Source organism: Chlamydotis macqueenii, chromosome 5 (assembly GCF_036417535.1).
Source record: "Chlamydotis macqueenii isolate bChlMac1 chromosome 5, bChlMac1.mat, whole genome shotgun sequence".
Taxonomy (NCBI): domain Eukaryota; kingdom Metazoa; phylum Chordata; class Aves; order Otidiformes; family Otididae; genus Chlamydotis; species Chlamydotis macqueenii.
This window is the reverse complement of record NC_141560.1, coordinates 22443475-22459945: the sequence shown is the minus strand read 5'-3', so window position 1 is coordinate 22459945 and position 16471 is coordinate 22443475.

Below are 16471 nucleotides of genomic sequence, written 5' to 3'. Positions count from 1 at the left end.
TCCCAGAATATGTCAGATTATCTTTGTGGATCGCTCTGATTCATGTTAGCTTGGAAAGGCACCATTATGCCAGCCGTGGCTGGCAGGAGCTCAGCCATATCACCTCTCAACGTGCCCTTTATTATCAGGAGATCGGGAGCTGGAAAGGAATAAACATGTAGATGGCTAAGTGGCTGTCTGCCATACAGCTAAGCTAGGAAAAGGAGAACAATAGCAAAGAATAACTTTGGGTCCACAATTCAAGCACACTGTGCAAGTTCTGTTCCTCAGAATTTTGCAATCTGCTTTGTCTTTTACACCTGTGGAAAGGGATTGTGAAGCAGCCATGTCAGATCAGAAGTCTGTATTCCTTTAGTAACAAAAGAGACTGGCTCTCTACACTGTCTTAGAGAAGAAGGGCTTTACCAGGTCAGATCAAAAACAGTCTAATCCTGGATTCATTCTATTAGAGTGGGCAATAGTAGAAACATTAGTAAAGAGAATAGAAAAAGGATATGTAATAGCAGTAATTTGCCCAGATGTTCAAAGCAACAAACTGCCCAGTAGAGAATCAAGCCCTGAATTCTCATACAGGGGTAAGCCAAAAACCTCCACACTGGGCATTCAGACCCTACAAAGGAGTCAGATCTGTTTAAAAATTCTAAGGCAATGGGATTCAGTCTTTGAAATGGACCCAGGAGCACCGTAAGACATTTGACAACCAAGAATTGCGGTTGCAGTTTAGCCCACGTGCTTAAAATCTTATTTACTGAACAGCACATCAGCGTATGCAGACATTTACAACAGGCAATATGTGCCAACAAATTTGCAGACTGACTCTTAGGGGGTCATTCTAATAATTTCTGATTTTTGTGTTTTCTTCAGCCTTTCCAGTGTCTTCCATGCATATTCACTCTTTTTCTCCTCTCTCTTTCATATTCCTTTTAGTAACTTTTCATAGAATCAGAGTGGTTTGGATTGGAAGGGAAATTTAAAGGTCATCTAGTCCAACCCTCCCTGCAAGAAGCAGCGATATCTTCAGTGACACCAGGTTACTCAGAGGCCTGTCCAGCCTGGCCTTGAATGTCTCCAGGGATGGGGCATCCACCACCTCTCTGGGCAACCTGTTCCGGTGCCTCATCACCCTCATAATATTTTTTTTTTTCCTTATGTCTAGTCTAAATCTACCTTCTTTTAGTTTAAAACCATTACCCCTTGTCTTGTTGCTGCAGACCCTGTCAAAAGTCTGTCCTTCTCTTTCTTATAAACCCCCTTTAAGTACTGGAAGGCTGCTATAAGGTCTGCTTATATAAGGTCTTTATATAAGGTCTCCAGGCTGAACAGTCCCAACTGTCTCAGCCTTTCCTTATAGGAGAGGTGCTCCAGCCCTCTAATCATCTTTGTGGCCCTCCTCTGGACTCGCTCCAACAGGTCCATGTCTTTCCTGTGCTGAGGGCTCCAGAGCTGGACACAGTACTCCAGATGGGAGTACTTTTGAATGCAATTTCCTGAAATACCACATTCATTATCATCTCTGGGTAATTCCTCCTGTGACAACTCATTATGTTTGTAACTTAGGACTTTACACTTCTCATATTTGTTGCAGTCCTCCTACTGTTCACTTATCAGTGCCTGATGCACCATCTTGTTCACCATAGATCTGAGCAACTACAAAACCCCAGTTTTCCTTCGTGAGGGGAGAGAACTGGGGTGGTGGTGTTCTAGCTATTGCACAGGGGAGGGCTTCCTTTGTCTCAGGAGAAATAGAGTAGGAAAAGCTAGAATGAAACATGAGTTACAAATTCACTCTATGGGAAACAGACTGACTTAGCAAATGAAGACTTTCACCTCTAAGTCACCAGTTCAAGGTCAGATTCTGGTGCATGTCAACAGAGACTTAAAAGCTTTACCACCCTGTGTCTGCTCTGCAGTTTCAAATTTAAAGAAATGACAGTCTCAGGCTAGTTTCTCATAAACACCACCACCGCTGTCACTGCTAATTGGGCACTTGCTGGAAGCATTGGCAGAGAGGCAAAAAGACTGAATGAGTCATTGACATTGAATTCACCTCTCACTGCTACATATTCAGGGAGACTCTTTGCTGCTGGCTTTGTGCTGGCTGCGTGTCCTGTAGAGGCAGACCTAGCAAAGTCTCTTTCTGCTTCTTATCTTGCTCTGGGAACCCAGCTCTTTAAAACCTGTGTTGGCCTTTCACAGCTAATATGTTGTTGTCACCTAATGTAATTTTGAAGGAGGTAATCATCAAAGAGTAATAAGCAGGAACTATGGGAAAATTTTGGCTTAATGTCAAGAAAAACTGTGTTTTTACCAACCTGTGTCTGACACAATCTGTCTGACTCAAACTCTAGACATATCCCAAAATATCTAAGGCTTGAAATAAAATAGTAACGCAACCTTTTGAAGCAAGGCCTACTCCGATAAACCATATGAATAAAGATGAACTTCCGTAGCATGTTCTGAACTGTAACTGTACCCCAGGAGCAGTCTTCTCTTTCTGCTGTTTTCCTCTAATTACAGTCGAAACCTATCAGCTCTCTCGTTACCAAAAAAGAAAAAAACCCAAACAACCAAATTCCCCCAGACTTGAAAAAACAAGTCCACTTTTCATTTTATTATGAAAATCACTGCATATTGTATTTTTTTTTGTATTAAAGACAGAAGGAAATTCACACTCTCTCAGAACACCACTGAAGCTCTAAAATTCTACATACTATATTGGTGGAAGAACTTATTTTTACAAACACTTCTATTACTCAGTGAAATTAATTCCTCAGAACATGTAAAATCCTAAGTATTCAAGGCTCAAAGTCACGACATTTTAACTTTAAGGTTCCTGATTTTTCTGCACTCAGTTTCTTTTATAATATACATGGAAAAATTACTAACAAAACTCAAGCCGATTTTCTGAGTAAAGGGCTTCCTAGACCAGCCAACAGAAAATAGAAAGGATAGGAAAACATCTTGTGTTCTCAGGTCCCATGCTTTTGCATTTGAGAAGACATCTCACTCAATTGCAGTCTTCATATCTCTAGTATTTTTTTTCACACAGACTCCTGTGTAGGATCTGCTCTGATCACTGCTTTGTGGGAGGTAGGCTGGGGAGAGAAATAAAAAAAAGAAAAACAGAGTGGAGAATTTTGGTTAGGAAGGAGAATCAGAGAAATATTTATTTTGTGACATCCAAAGGAGTTTAAACAGGAGTTCAGCAGCAAGTTGTCCAAGACTGTATGGACTTAAGAGGTTGACCAAGGCTCAGTCTGCTAATCTCATATCAACAATTTGCTGCCTTCTGCCTTCAATCTATCCTGGCCAGAGACAAAGGACGTAGAAGAAAAAAATGTGTGCCAGCCTCATGTGTGCATCTGACACTTCAGTTTATTAGTTTAGGACAATGGAGATGGCCTTGTAGTTATATGTCACTCTGTAAATGACTATAGCTGAGGAGTCAGGGCATACCTTGTTCTGTCAGCCCTGAGAAGCTATGGCAATTACCAACAGAGAGACAGAGTGGACCACTTCCAAAAAAGTTCTTGACCTACCCGTAGTGGTTGTTTGTTCTGTCAGGCTGCAACAGAACAGAGTTTTTGAAGGTATATTTTTATATTAGACATCTTTATGGTATTTACAGATACATGCTCTTGTCCAGAGCTAAATCCTTTTCAGGGTGTTACCTTCCTAGTACTTAACTAGGTACTTAACGTGAGGTGTTATTTCAAACACAACCTAGCTTTGCTGCAGCAACTTCTGTCTAGTAAGATATATTCTACCAGATGGGTTTTTGTTGATCTTGGGATGAACACAAATTTGTTGATAATTGCTCAATCTGATGTTTCTTTTTTTTTTTTTTTTAATCTATTGGCATGTAGCAGGTTCATGGATCTGTTCCATTGTTGTAGCTATGTCTAGAGTAAACATAAGCTAATGCAGTCTGGGTATATAGTACACAGCTATGTGAGAAAAACAAAAGGTTAATTTTGTTGAACTTGGAGACTATGCCATGAGTATGAATTTGGCATCCTGTCTCACATAATAAAAAAAGAATAGTTTTTCTTCTGTGATTAATAGTCAAAATCCAAGAAGGAGATCATTCCTGTACAGAAGCCAAATGAATGCTACACAAGTTGTAGATCCTTTATCAAAATCACAAAACTTTTCCTTTTCAGTCATGGTAGGAAAATTTCTTAGAGCTTGACCTCTCTTCATATAAATTATTTTTCTTGGTTTTTGGTCAACCTCTAGAATTCAGTGTCAGAGGAATTCAGTGTCACAGGAATTCAGCAAATCTAATACAGTGGGGGAATTTTTAAATGCTGCATTACGTGGATTGACAGAGGCAATCATTCTCCTCAGCAGCTTCATACACCAGTAACACACTCTGCTGAGACCAGTAATAGTATAGACTCAATTAGTCAATGTATTCTAAAGCAGAAATACGTTGTCCTGGAAAGCCATTTCGACCATGGAACACAGTTTTGGTAATTCTAAAAATATACTAAGATACGATAATTTTTGAGTTAGTGTAGGCTGACGTTATTAATCACTGGACAGGAGGAATGAGCTGTTAAGAAATACAGCAGATACTTAAGTTGCTTGCATATGGACTAGATTTCCACTGTGTTTATAACTATGTTCTCAAAATTTTGATACCTAGGTACACCTTTTTTTCTCAAGTTGTCAGCACCCAGCAGATCTCTTTCCCTGGTCTTGCCCAGCACCTGTAGAGAGCAACCTTATGGAGAACTACCTGCCCTATCACAGAGTGTCTACCCTCAGCTCTGTGGGTTGTTGCCTCCTGTCAGGACTGGGTGGGTAGAGGGCTCCAACCTTTTGCACCTTTTGCCTGTTCTTCGGGGTGCTGGTGTGCTGTAGCCATCCAGAGGGAATTTTTTGTTTATGTGATATATTGCATAGTGAGGTCCTGCCCATGAGCACAGATTTTAAGTACTGCATCAAAGTTAGTCACATTACTTCATGATTTTATAATATTTTATGCAAGTATTTTATCAGAAATCCTTGTAAAATACATTTTTTCCTCTGTTCTGAAAGAGTCAGATATTACTCTCCTTATTTAATAATGAAAAAGAGATTCTGACATAGTAAATCAGTGTCAGATGGAAACCTTGAGTACTGGATTCTAATTTTCTGCTCAAAACCCTCTCTCAGACCTATTTGCATCAGAAGAGCTAAAGACTTTTCTCTGTTTTGACAGGGCACCCTCACTTAACCTGCAGTACGAGTGAAGTGGCAGTCAGATCACTCTTTAGTGTGAATATTAATGAGACCATTCATAATAATCCTTCCCTTTGACAGTGGAACAGGAGCTAAAGTCCAACAGCAGGATCAAACAGGGTGGCATGGTACATGCATCAAACCATCTGGCTAATGCATAGCTCAAGGAAATGAGCCAAAACATTTCAGTCAAAACTCTTCACTGGAACGGTAATAACCCATGAGTCCCTTTTCCCTAAAAGCCCTGGAGGCAGAACAAAATATCCTGTCAAAATGCATCAGTGCAGTGGAGCAAGAAAAACAAAAACTTCAGACAGTGCATATGACCATGTGAAGGTTTTTATGTATTTCACAAAGAATTTTTTCTACTCTTCGTTTCTCTCTGTCTCCCTCCTCTGCCCTCTGCGCCTTCCACCTTCACACACAGACTATGTCTAGCTCTAAAAGCTCCTTAATTTATTCAACTCAACCTATGTTTCATTTAAAGATATTATTTGTTTCAAAACTTTCTGTTCTTTTTATGTTTTGTGTGCTTGTTTGCTGTTGTGTAAGTAATTCAGTTGCTGAACTCCTATCATTATCCCCATCTGCCGGGAAGGAAAAGGCAGGTTTTCTAAAGAATTATCTGCTCAGGACATCTTCCTGGATCTTGAGGCTTAAATATAAATCCAACTACTTTTGGACAATGTTCTCCACTGATGATCAAAGTGGTTCCTCACCACTGATACTGGTCATGATATTGGTACATCTTTGATAGAGAAAACATAAAGTTCTTTGTGTTAATAACTGAGCTTCCTCTGTTAGTCTTGGTTAAATCACCATCACCATGGTCTGAATAACCCTGAAAAGAGTCACCAGCCCATTCTAAGATGCTGTACCACTGGACACATTGGTGAAGTGGTTTGAGGAGATAGACAGAGGCCAGCAGCCTCCAGAGCTCCTGGCATGGCATTAAAGCCCCTAAAAATGCTAAATGTAGAACTTTATGTATAGACCTCAGTGTTCATTAACGCACAGTAGGGTTTTCAGTTTGCAAATAGGACACATTCAGTGGCTTTTTAACATGTTAGGGGTCTGGACTTTGCTGAAAATCTAATCACAAAGGATGAACTTGCAAATTCCATTCTTTCTCCATTAACCACTGCCATGTACAGACTGGCATATTGAAATGGCATAGCAGGTCAAGACAGAAGTATTCTGAAGGAATTTCATTGTGAGTGTTCAAGATTAGAACAACCAATGCAGGTAGAATTCAGGGTGGTGGTACAGGAACAAAACATGCTGAGAGGAACATCTGAATACCAGATTGTACCTGAAATGGGAAAGGATAAAGCCAAATCTTAAGTTTCAACCCCAAAGTGCTGGTGCCCATGGGAGTTTTGTGGTATCATTATCTTGTTAAGTTTTAGGAGCAAAGAGTGTAAACTGGAAAAGTTTCTGAGGCAAGCATATCACTGCACAATTAATTGCTGTATGCTGCTGTAAAATGCGAGAGAGATTTACCTTAGACCTGCAATGACCGAGCAAGTCATATTACAGTACGATCTAAAGGGAGGCTGAGTACTGATCATGGAACCATGGGGGTTTCTGCTTAGGTGAATTTGCAGACAGGGACAGATGATTTAATATTTTGCTATAATCGATCTGTAAAAGGAGAAGTATCCATAAGATCTTCATACTCCTGATAAAGGTCTTTTCCAACCTAAAAGATTCTATGATTCTATGATTCTATTTTCTCTTAAGTATCCTCCAGTTCCTCTCAAATGGACATTTATAATGGATTGTAATGAAGTGTTTAAAAAGGCTCCTATTATCACTTTAATTCTATTTCAACTATTCATCTTTTATTCTATTTCTATTTTTTAACCTGTTCACGAAACTGTTATGCGTAGATCCAGAATTAATCATAATTTCATGGCTAGCTTGAGGACACTAAATATTTAACATACTTTCGAAATTTGTGTCAAGATCAGATTTTGTTATTCTCACAATGTCTCAGAAAAAGAAAACATGTATTTTGAGATAAATATAACTAGTATTCAGTCACTAAGAATAAGTCTATTCCTATTATTTTTCATACTTAAAAAACCTAAAAATTATTATAAAAATAGTTTCCGTTAGCTAGTGAGCATATCAAGATAGTCTGAAAACAAGATCAAAATACAATTATCCTGTACGGGCATGCATCAGCATTTTGAAAAATTAAGTGCTGACAATGAAATTCTTATAATTCTGAGCCTATTTTGGCAAATGAAGAAAAGTGCTGGAAAACATTTCATTCACAATCTTAAAAATCAAATTACGACCTTTCTATAAAATATATTTCTCCATTATGCAGTATTTGAGTGAGGAAATTTATCTTTTTATTGTCATATTTTATTAATTTTTATATAGAATAATGTATTCCAAAGTGAAAATTAATACTATCTGCTGCAAATAATGATGGATTACCAAAGCTGAAACTGTTTGAGAATGGTATAATTTTTATACTTTATTCCTATAAACTCACAGTGCTTTTTTGAACATAATCACTTGAAATCAGCTCAACCTAATCAGACCTAATCAAAATGTTTACATTTTGCTTATTTTTAAAATATTAGTAGCTGCAGAGAACAAGTTGTTCTACGAAGAGTGAAATTAATGAAATTGAAATTCAGAAGGATTTGTGCTTTACATCCCTACACAAGCCCTCACTACAACACTCTCACTTTCTTGTCCCTTTCCTGGTGCTTTCAAAATCTCCTGAATATCCTATAAGCAATAGATAAGGACAAGCATTAGGGAAAAAATCCTGATTTTTGACATGCATTTATGCTGATGGACTGGCATATATTGCCTGATTAGCTAAATGGCCAACAGAACATATACTACAAAACTCATGCATCAGCTTTTTCTACAGGAAAAGCACTAACCCCTCTCCTGTCATGGTGCAAGTTGTAGCAAAATTGCTTGCAAAGGTCTACAGAAGAAAGATGGATAGACGGAAAAATTGAAAAGGCTTATTTCCTTGCTAATTATTTTCTGACTCAAAAAAGAAGCTGCTATATTAATTACAAAACATGAAACTTTCATCTTACATACTATGATTTTAGCTATGACAACACCACTGTTTCAGTTTGTGTTGCAAACAAGTGAACTATATGAATGTCTATTGATGAAAGTGTTACATTTTGACTGTTTCTTCTGCAATCACCACCTGTACAGAAAATCTGTATTCTCACATTTATTAGTCACAGACAAAGTTTCAAGGCTGTTGTTCCCTCCATTTACAGTAGAATTATTTCATGTGTTTCTTATCTCTGACAATCTAACAGTAAAAATACATAAACTGCTCTTGTAACTATTGTTGTCCTTAGCAATTCACTAACATTTTTTAAGTTACCCATCTGAAAAATTCTTTCTTCATTTTGGGAAGTGAGCCTTGACTTGATGGACTATCATAAAACCAATTACTATGTATATTTTGGATGTATCTGAACCAATTCAGAATTCATCAGTCAAGAATCAAGCTTAGATAAGGATAATACTATGTCTTCTGTACTCACAGCAGACCCATAGATTCTAGTGTTACGGCTGCTGTTTATTTCCTGACAAACACAAGGGATGAAATTACCTTTAGATATTAAGAAAATCACCATATATATAACAACCATACATAGGTACTTCTAGTTGCGGTTCCTACGGGAATGCTAGATTGGTTCTTTTTGCATTTTGTTACTAGTTTGAGTCATGTCTTCTGGAGTTTGTAAAATGATTAGGAGGTTTTGGTTTTAAAACTGTTGTATAAATGCAAACTACTGCTGTTTTTTAATAAAAACCAAATTCTCTTGGCTGAAACATACACTGCGAACAAGATTTAATCAGCAGTTACGCTACTTGTTTGACTGATTGATTCAGCTTTCCTCTTACTCATGCAGTGAATGAAATACTAGATGTCTCTTAAATTAGGGAACAGAAAGATATCTACAGAATCAGTTAAATAAATAGGATGCAAACCCTTAAAGGAAGGATGGCCACCCTACCTGCTCATACTGCTGTCTAAGACATGCTGCTCGCAGTTTGACTTTCCTCAGACAAAACTGACTGACTGTCCTCAGACAAAACTAACTGACTTTCCTCAGACAAAATTAACTTACTTTCCTGAATCACCCTTTGAAAATATTCCCTAAAAGAGGGATCCTTATTCTCTGGGAACAGTAATAGTTTTTAAAGTAGTCTAGTTTAGTCTTGCCTTTTTTCTGTGCCTCTGCAACTGTATAGACTCAATCAACAAAGTAGCTCTACTATAGGATGAGGCATTATCATCACATATCTGAAGAAATGTCTACACATCTTTTCCAGACAAAAGTGTCTGCCTGTAGTCAGAGCCAGATAGATACTGTTCGAATGTAACTGGCCCTTGATAGGTACAATACCATAAACCTTTCAGTGGCCACCAACTCCTTTTCCATGGAAAAACTTGATGTATATCCTTTTGAACTACAGTTTTGCCTAAAACTATACAAAATACTGTGCTGGTTTTATTTACTGAGGGGGAGCTAAAGTGGCAGCTTCCATAAGAAGCTGCTAGAAGTTGTTTCCCCTTTATCCAGTGGACTTGGCTGGCTTAGGGCAGACCCGCTGCTGGCCAGGGCTGAGCCAATTGGTAGCAGAATGTTCTCTAATAACATCTCTGTGACAATGTATTTAAGAAGGGGAAAAATAAATAAAAAAAAAAGGGGAAGAAGATGTGAAGAAGCTGGAGCAGGGGCAAAGAGGGGGAGGCGCAAGCCTTGTGGGCCTTGCAGGCCTCATCCTCTGGCCTCCCACCAGGTGGCTGTCTGGGCCCAACTCTGCCCAGCCCAGCTGCAAGAAGTAGAGAGGAGATGAGATGTGAAGAGAACCTGAGAGGCATCTGCCTGTCAACTGTGAAGAATTTTTTGCGAGAGGAACAGCTGCAGATGCCAAAGTCAGTGAAGAAGGAGGGGGAGGAGTAAAGCTGCAGCCCATGGTGCAGCCCATGATGATGCAGGCTGTCCCCCTGTTATGGCCTGGGGCTGTAGCAGGTTTGTGGTTCCCTCGGACTAAATTAAGGTGAAACGACACCAAATGATCGATTTAGGATTTTATTTAACATTTGGAGGAACGACTTAACTTTGAAAACTTGGAAAGCACTAAGGGGGTTGATAGTTGGAGTTCTTATCGGAATATTTCTAAGGAAAAGAAAAATAGAAAAGAGAAAGAGAAAAAGAGGGAGAGATATCATGACCCTTGGATCCAGCAACAACAATGATGGGCGGGCGTGTGGATCCTCTGGGGACCATGGTGGTGGGTGGCCATGATGGTCTTCCAGTGGGGGGGTGTTCGCCACCCGGCTCCCTGAATCCAGGTCTTTTATAGTCTAATCCCCGCCTCCGGTTATGCCTCTTGAAGACTTGAATGGTCTGGTTCCAGAGAGTTCTGAGTCCGCTGCACAGGCATGAAGCGGGCGCTAAATATGTGGGGTGATCGGAAGCCACTTCCTCAGATGACTATTGTGTGACTCCTGGCCATATTTGGCAAGTCGTTAACAGGGGCCTGGGGAGCTACACATCCCCCATGCAGCCTCCACCTCACCTATGCAGACTCCACCCTGAGCCACAGCCACAACAATGTTTGGGACATTAACTCTTTCAGTCCCTAACACCCCCTCAGCCCATGGAGGGCCACGGAGGAGCAGACATCCACCTGCAGCCCATGGAGGACCCCACGCTGAGGCAGGTAGATGCCTAAAGAAGGCTGTAGCCCATGGAGGGCTCGCAATGGGGCAGCTGTTCCTAAGGGACTGCACCCCATGGAAAAACCACCCATGCTGGAGCAGTTTATGAAGGACTGTAGCCTGTGGGAGGGACCCCACGCTGGAGCAGTGGGGGAATGTGAGGAGTTCTTCCCCTGATGATGAAGCAGCAGCATAAAGCAATGTGTGATTAACTGACCATAACCCCCATTCCCTCTTTCCCCCTGTGCCTCTCGGCACAGAGATAATGTTAAGCCCGGGAAGAGGGAGGAGTGGAGGGAGGTTATCTTGTTCTCTGTCTCATTATCCTGCCTTGGTTTTTATAATAAACAAATAGTTTTCCCCAAGTCAAGTCCGTTTGCCCATAATGGTAACTTTAAGGATCTCTCTCTGTCCTTATCTCAAACTGCAAGCCTTTTTTTCTTATATTATCTCTCCTTCTTCCCTTGGAGTGCAGGCGGAGTGAGAGAGAGATTGTGTAGCTTGGTCCCAAGCAGGGCTAAACTATGACAATAGAATAATCAGAATTTTCCTCACAAAAAATTGTCCTTTCATCTCTCTCCAGAGCAGTTATTTACAACTACCTTTCAACATCCGTGAACTAGGACAATGTTTTCTTGTAGCTTCAAACCTGAAACAAAAGATCTTGATCTAAAATGTCTATATTAGTGTTTCACATTGCTATTACATAAAACAACTCTATCTCTATGCAACTACTTTGAACTAAATAACTTTATTATCGTTCATAATTGACTGACCTTATTAGTGTCATTGGTCTGGAAATATGGAAATGAATTTTCTGGCCTGTCAGTATCAATGTAGGATATTTGTCTGTATGGAAGCTGACGAAGAGGTGGATAAAGAAATGGAATCTAAGTGAAAAGTCCAAGTTGCTCCAGTAGGTTTTATTTTCATTAATTCTTTTTTTTGTCTTTCATTTTTTTTAAGTTCTGTCTACATTTTTTTTTAAGCCACATAGAATAAGGTAGAATAAGAAACAGGGGTTTTTTTTTTTGTTACTGTTTTCCTTAAAAGTACAGGTTCTAAAATATATGAAGTTTTGTGAAATTTAATCACTTTTTCTGAGTCTATCATACCAGAAAGAAAAAATGGTGACAGTTTCAGTACGTCTAAATGTTTTGAACAAATAATATTTTTTAAAAAATTTGAAATTCTCTTCTGTTTATTTTCACTACTTTAATCCTGGAATCCAACTGTAAATATTTTTTAAGGATAAACAAAACTTTTAACTAGATATATAATGAAAACCTTTTGACTTTTTGTTTCACCAAAATTTTTCCGTAACACTATTTTGGTTTAGCTATTTTTTCCTTTTCTCTTAGCCAGTCTTTAATTAGAATAATTTATTAATCACACAGCTCTTATGAAAGGGGGGCAGATGGCTTGACTGAAATTTAGTTTTCTGTTATTTTAAGAGTTTACACACTGTACTGGCTTTCACCTTTTTCATGCAGTATACAGATTCATAGTTTGAATCAAAACAAATTGTGAAATGAGGACATGAAAATCATGAGAAATCTAAGTCCTTCCTGCATGATGGCTGGATTATGATGTAACAGCCTTCCTGTTTGCAAATGTTATATATTTTAGATAAAATATGTTGTTTATTTTTTCCTGTGGTGTATGGCTTTGATATTACCACCTCATCAATATTCCCAACAGATGGGTAGAACCAGCAGTCATTTTGGCTGGTCAGGTATGAAATGACACAAACTGTTTAAATAATTCCAAACCATGAAACCAACGGATCCTCTCGCTATCAAACCTTCCTGATTGAGAATCTCTTTTCTATTCTTCATAAGAATTTTATTCTCTACCAGGAGAGAGTCACCTACTCTGACCATCATCAAAGGGTACATCCATGGCCTTTAGCCTGCCTTCAAAATACAGTTTTGGAAAAGAAGAAAAAAGTAACTTTCTTCCCAGGTTACCATTGACATCTCCTTGAGTTCTAGGGCATCAGAAGATTGATGAGAGGTTGAAATATGGATAATGAAACAGTATGAGAAAGGTGATTTTTTTTTGGAGAATAGTATGTATACTTGGTTAAAAAAAACTATTTCCTGATGTACAAATTGCTCTAAGAACCCTGTTCTTCTGTAGCTAACTCTTGCCCTACCTACTTGCTAATCTCCGGCTTTCAAGTTCCAAACACATGTAGTCAGAAAAACACACAACATACCACTGGGCACTTACCAGCTATCCAGGCAGACCTGGTAACTCCTCCAAAGAACTTCAATCCAGTTCCAGCCTGCCTGCTGTACCGTGGATTGTATATGCTCTTTGCACAATCCCTGAGGAAACTCATTACTGGAGCTGAGCTGGAATGTTTTACTCTAAACAAACACAGCAAACTGCACTGTCTTTGTAAATAAAATTATCCTAGTCAAAAAGCTGTCCTATTCCTTCAGAAATATATGTTGAAAAGCTGATTAAATGCCTTCTGTCTTTTCCATTGAAGCTCTCAAAGGAAGAGTGTCTCTGCTCTCATAGAGCCCAGCTAGCTCAGCAGCCACATTTAATTCCACATTGCTTTTTCTTTAATGTGGAGTGACAAGCAATGGGTTTTGGCTGCCATACCAGATGAGGAGGATTGTGTCACGCTTGTTGGTAAGGTAGGGAAAGCAAAGGCTTTCTCGACATTGCAGTAATCTGAATAGCACTGTGGGCGTAAGTGCTTCTCCTCGCTTTTGGTTAAGCCCCTATCAGTTGTGATTGAAGCCTGGTGAACAATGAATTATAAAAACATTAAAATTAAGAATGGTAAAATAGAGTTCTCTCTGTCTCCTGTGAGACAAAAGCAGACCAGGAATTTTCTCCTCTATGAATGTGACTTCTGACAGAAAAAAAAAGAAGTTACAGAAATATAAAAAATCTTATCTTCTGCCCATGAGCTTTAAGGGTTTTTGTTGTTGTTGTTGTTTGTTTGTTTGCTACTTGTTCAAGCAGTTCTGTAATAGGATGATAGTGTGGTGCCTCAAAGGGGTGAAGACGCCTTCTGACCCCCTGTAGCATTTACTTCAGTAGGCACAAAAACAAGTGGAACCACTATAGCATTCTTATATCTGGCAGGCAGAGATGAATAAATCTTACAGAAAACTGGGAGATATTTGCTGGAGTGGATATATAAAAGAACAAGAAGAGTCTCAGTGGATGATTTAAAAGAAGTTTTTAGTCATAGGCAGCTGTCACAATTTTAAATTGAAATTTTAAGTCAAACAAGTATCCATTTAAAGTTACAAATCTCCACTCTCCTCAGAGGGGGAAAATCATGTTACACTCTACCTCACAGGCAGGCAGGAGATGGATTTAAACTTACGCTTAGCCAATTCTTGTTCATTTATTGCCCTGTGACATTTAGTAAACATTCCAAGTAAAGAACTGTACAAGTGTAATTGTATTAATTGGCTCCAGGCTGATCTGAAGTTATTCCCTTTGAGCTAAAGCATTGGATTCCCTGAACACATTTTGCTTCTCTGGATGAGTTTCAAAGCAGATTCATTATCAGACATCTGTCAGGGTCACTTTGAGTAAGTTGTGAGTATTAGAATTAAATAAACATTGGGAAATCAGAGACGTGCAAACAAGTATTTTCTCTGTTTTTTAATTGAAAACAAAGTTTTCCATTTTTCTTAAATGGCAAAGTCTTATAACTTTGGTATATTTCTTTACATCCTGTCAGGGCTGTGATTTTAATAGATTTTTTGTTTGTTTTTCTGTTGTTTCTTATTATTTTCCATACTGATTTTGCTACCCTTTGACAGGTAGGTGGAATGTTTATGGCATAACTTGAACCAGTAGAAGACCCTTTTTCATGAGCCCAGCTGTGGCATATATGTGTAGTATGAGGGGAAACTTAGGCTCTTCATTTACCTTATTTTCTAAGGCAGTCTCATAAGTCCATTAGACCTGAGTAGCAGAATTTATTGAGATATTGTATGAATACACGAAAGTTGGAGTGACCAGAGACATACAGGATCACTTATTCCAGTGCTGCTGAAAGGCAAGAGAAGGAAGGAGGTGGTGATCTCCTGTGTCATGTCAGAGAGAGGTGCATCACCATCTCTCCCTTGACCTTGGAACAAAGCTTGCAAAGAGTACTAAGAGTGGTTTTGATCTCCACTAAGCATTGAAGATTCTTTTAAGACCCATGGAGAATTTGTCTGGGTTGGTATCTCTAGGCACAACACCGATGACAAATAGAAGTCAGAAGTCCAGACTTCTTCTAAGAGAATGTCTTTATATTAAGCCATATGTTTGTCAACATACAGCACTGCAGAGGTGGTGGAAGACAGTTGTAATGTTGTTTCTGTACCTTTCTTCTCTGCAGTTTTAGATGAAGGCATCCAAAGTCCTGTACCACAGGTAGATATTCCCCATAAGTGCAATTGTATGAAATTTTGTTTTGCCTCTGTTTGCCTTTTCTATCCTATTATTCTAAGGATTTTCTCCACATGTATTCACAAGATTATATAGTATATATACATGCAATCATTGTTTTAAAATTCTTATGTTTCTGTTTGGGGTGATTTTAGCAGACTCTTAAGATTTGAAATAACTCCTGTATCTCCACTTCTATCATAAACTCAACTAAGATATCACTTTAACAACCCAACTCAGTGATCGGTTTCCTATAGGAGGAAAAACATACCCTTGGTGTTTTCATCCACACTGCTTTCTTAGAAACAAAAGGAAACTTGAATATTTTTCATATTCCTTTGAAAATGCAAAACAGCTTTAGCCAACTGGCTGTATTTTTTTTGCGTATCGCTACCTACTGCAAGCTGCAATACATCAGGGAAGCAGTTGCAATGGAGAAAGTTCTTGAAGCCATAGTACAGAAATTTGCAACTGGCAGTAGTGGTACTTTGCAATGGAAGATAATATTAAGACAATGTCTCCATAACTCTGTCAGTCTTTATACGTCAGCTAATAAGGCTGACGTGATAAGGTATGGCCACAGAAACCATGGCTGTGGTTGGGGAAGGATTTATTCAGTGCAAGTGGCATGCAGTTATTCTCAGCCAAAGACAAGATGAGAAATGCAGCTATAACTTAGGATCTGACCGTACTGTCAATGGCAAAGTTACCGAGACACAGAAGCAGACTTTAGTCAGCTTCTCTGCAGCTTAGTTAATACAGGGTTTAGCAGGGTTTTGCTGGTGGACGAGAAGCTTAACATGAGCCGGCAATGTGCCCTTGCGGCCCAGAAGGCCAACCGCATCCTGGGCTGCATCAAGAGAAGCATGGCCAGCAGGTCAAGGGAGGTCATTCTCCTCCTCTACTCTGCCCTGGTGAGACCCCACCTGGAGTACTGCGTCCAGTTCTGGAGCCCCCAACACAAGAAGGACATGGACCAGTTGGAGAAGGTCCAGAGGAGGGCCACAAAGATGATAAAAGGGCTGGAGCACCTCTCTTATGAGGACAGGCTGAAAGAGTTGTGGCTGTTCATGCTGGAGAAGAGAA